Here is a 4,140-nt window from a genome sequence, read left to right as displayed (position 1 = left end):
ATGAAGTCATGCCCATCTCAAAAGAAGATGACAAGAGTTCGTATGAGCAATATCACATAATACTTCTTTCACACATTATCCTGTACTGAATTTGATCCTTGCTTGATTCGGATGAAAGCTTTGTGGTAACTAGAGTTTCTCCACCAATCTTTGGCTTCCAACATTGTGTTCACTTTCGTAAACGAATGCAACTAAACATGGGTGGTCTTCGATTAAACACCTTGTTTCTCTACTTCCTTTTCCATCATCTTTATCTTTTCTTCCTTTTCTTTTTCTTCAATTTCCCTTCTTTCTGTAGTTTGTATTTCTTCTTTTTCTATTTTCTCCGTCAGCCTATGTTGATCCTTACTGGCTTGTCTTGGTGTCATAAATTTCAACTTCAGTTCATGTCCTTCATGCCTCATATAAAGGGAACGTTCATCAAGATTGAGCGTTTTAAAATGAAGCCATGCCCATCTCAAAAGAAGATGACAAGGGTTCGTGGGAGCAATATCACATAATACTTCTCCCACACATTGTCCTGTAATGAATTTGATCCTTGATTGATTCGGATGCAAGCTTGTTGGTACCTGAACTTTCTCCACCAATCTTTCGCTTACAACATTGTTGTCGCTTTCGTAAATGAATGCAACTAAACATGGGTGGCCTTCGATTAAACACCTTGTTTCTCTACTACCTTTTCCATCATCTTTTTCTTTACTTCCTTTTCTTTTTCTTCAATTTCCCTTCCTTCTGCAGTTTATATTTCTTCTTTTTCTATTCTTTCTTTTTCTATTTTCTACTTCAGCCTATGTTGGTCCTTACTGGGTTGTCTTGGTGTCATAAATTTCAACTTCATTTCATGACCGTCATGCCTCAAATAAAGGGAACGTTCATCAAGATTGAGCATTTTAAAATGAAGCCATGCCCATCTCAAAAGAAGATGACAAGAGTTCGTGTGAGCAATATCACATAATACTTCTTTCACACATTATCCTGTACTGAATTTGATCCTTGCTTGATTCGGATGAAAGCTTTGTGGTAACTAGAGTTTCTCCACCAATCTTTGGCTTACAACATTGTGTTCGCTTTCGTAAACGAATGCAACTAAACATGGGTGGTCTTCTATTAAACACCTTGTTTCTCTACTTCGTTTTCCATCATCTTTATCTTTTCTTCCTTTTCTTTTTCTTCAATTTCCCTTCCTTCTGTAGTTTGTATTTCTTCTTTTTCTATTTTCTCCTTCAGCCTATGTTGATCCTTACTGGCTTGTCTTGGTGTCATAAATTTCAACTTCATTTCATGTCCTTCACGCCTCAAATAAAGGGAACGTTCATCAAGATTGAGCGTTTTAAAATGAAGCCATGCCCATCTCAAAAGAAGATGACAAGGGTTCGTGGGAGCAATATCACTTAATACTTCTCCCACACATTGTCCTGTAATGAATTTGATCCTTGCTTGATTCGGATGGAAGCTTGTTGGCAACTGAACTTTCTCCACTAATCTTTCGCTTACAACATTGTTGTCGCTTTCGTAAATGAATGCAACTAAACATGGGTGGCCTTCGATTAAACACCTTGTTTCTCTACTACCTTTTCCATCATCTTTTTCTTTACTTCCTTTTCTTTTTCTTCAATTTCCCTTTCTTCTGCAGTTTATATTTCTTCTTTTTCTATTCTTTCTTTTTCTATTTTCTCCTCAGCCTATGTTGATCCTTACTGGGTTGTCTCGGTGTCATAAATTTCAACTTCATTTCATGTCCCTCATTCCTCAAATAAAGGGAACGTACATCATGATTGAGCATTTTAAAATGAAGCCATGCCCATCTCAAAAGAAGATGACAAGAGTTCGTGTGAGCAATATCACATAATACTTCTTTCACACATTATCATGTACTAAATTTGATCCTTGCTTGATTCAGATGAAAGCTTGTTGGTACCTGAACTTTCTCCACTAAACTTTCGCTTACAACATTGTTGTCGCTTTCGTAAATGAATGCAACTAAACATGGGTGGCCTTCGATTAAACACCTTGTTTCTCTACTACCTTTTCCATCATCTTTTTCTTTACTTCCTGTTCTTATGGGACCGAGTTGTACTTCACCAGTCTCGAGTACTATCTTGGTGTTGAGAGGTCGGGTGCGTCTTCTGGCTTCAGGGGGTTGTGGTCACAGCGCAGGTGTGCCTGCAAAAGACACTCCGATGCCAAAGTTAGTGCTGAGTGATGTCTGTGGTTGCAGAGAATATTTAATGCGTAATCAATGCATAGGGTAGTGTGCTATTTATACCTTTTTTACCTGTGGGTCGTACCTGGGATGGGCTTTTGGCCCAATATTTCCTCTTTTGTTATCCTTGGATCCAGTGCTGATGGGGAAATTACCAAGGGGTCCCTCAAGGGTAGGCGGTACCCGATATTCGGTCGTGAGAATGTCTACGGATGATAGGTTTTGTCTTATTGTCCGCGATGGTTGTATCATGGGTCTGGATTGTTCTGAGTAGGAGTACCTGTGGTGCGGAATAGGCGGCCTGGGGAGTTTGCTGCCGAGAAGACCTTTTGGGGATGCTTTTGGAAAAGGATACGGCTTCGGAGGTTCGCTGGTGGCTGCTTGGGGGAGGGGGACATTTTCTAGAACAAGGTGCGTGATCCGTAGCTTGCCTTGTGGTCGCATACTTTGGGAGGGGGTGTCTACCGTGCAATGTGTGGCCTGGGTGCTCGTTAAGGGTCGTATGTCGAAGAGGAGGTGGCCGATACCAGGTGTGGTGTTTGGGTTCACTGAGGTTGCGTGTTCAGAGGCCGAGTGCCGTGTACTTTGGGTATAGTTGGGACATCAGCCTTCCAGTCTTGAGGAGTAAAACGACGCTTAGACTTTAGAGGCCGAGTGCCGTGTACTTTGGGTATAGTTGGGACATCAGCCTTCCAGTCTTGAGGAGTAAAACGACGCTTAGACTTTAGAGGCCGAGTGCCGTGTACTTTGGGTATAGTTGGGACATCAGCCTTCCAGTCTTGAGGAGTAAAACGACGCTTAGACTTTAGAGGCCGAGTGCCGTGTACTTTGGGTATAGTTGGGACATCAGCCTTCCAGTCTTGAGGAGTAAAACGACGCTTAGACTTTAGAGGCCATGGCCGTGTACTTTTTGCAATTTTCATTTGTGGGACTTGCCGTATACTCTATGGGTATACCAACCTCCCAATCTAGAGGAGCATGGTGACGCAATAGACTTAAGATGTCTACAGTTTATTGCTTTTGGAGTAGGATTGTTACTTGTACACGTTTGTGCCGCTATGCTTGGACTTGCGTCGGCCGCTACTTGTGCGCGCTTGGGGCCGCTATTTGTGTGCGCTAGGGGCCGCTATCTGTGTGCGCTTGGGGCCGCTATCTGTGTGCGCTTGGGGCCGCTATCTGTGTGCGTTTGGGGCCGCTATCTGTGCGCGCTTGGGGCCGCTATCTGTGTGCGTTTAGGGCCGTTATCTGTGTGCGGTTGGGGCCGCTATCTTTGTGCGTCGTTTTTGGTGCGAAGTGTCAGGATGTCAGGTTTACTGTAACGGTGTAGATGTCAGTTAATGTGGTCAGTGAAAAGACGTGACTGTTGGGTGCACTGTGTTGTAAGGGTTCATTTTTCGAAGCATTTTCCTGGGGGTTGGGCCTTGGGCTTCTGGGGTTTTGCGCGAGGGGTATGAGTGGCCTTTATATATGGTACTCATTCATTTGCTTCTCCGTTGTGGTGTGGGTTTCGGAAGTTTTATTGTGATTCTCTGTGTAATCGTCTTGCTTCAGTTGTTGCCGCGTGACGAGGTATGTCGACTTCTTCTAATGGGTCTAATTCGGGTGATTCCGGAGCTATTTTTGGGGGCCTTAGGCTAGAATTTTTGAGTACGTCATCCGAGTCTTTGCACATAGAGGTGGAAAGGGAAGTGCGTGAAGATCCGGCTAGTGAACATGCCGAGTCTCTTTGGCCGAGGAGGGAAGGTTATGATTGGGTGGCTGAGGGCGTCAGAGAGTGTTGTTCGAAATATCGATGGTCGAGGCTTCTTAGGTCATGGTTAAATAGCGTCTATTTGTTTGAGAGGGGGGCCGATACGAATGCTGTTTCTATTGAGCGGGTAAGTGGGGTGGACGCCGTGTGCCATGGCCGTGAAGGTTTTGAGGATGATTTCTTTTAT

The sequence above is a fragment of the Vigna unguiculata genome, chromosome 1, assembly GCF_037176805.1.
Source record: "Vigna unguiculata cultivar grain cowpea cultivar isolate G323 ecotype 2 chromosome 1, ASM3717680v1, whole genome shotgun sequence".
NCBI lineage: Eukaryota > Viridiplantae > Streptophyta > Magnoliopsida > Fabales > Fabaceae > Vigna > Vigna unguiculata.
The sequence above is the reverse complement of the archived record's forward strand: the minus strand, read 5'-3'. Positions refer to the sequence as shown.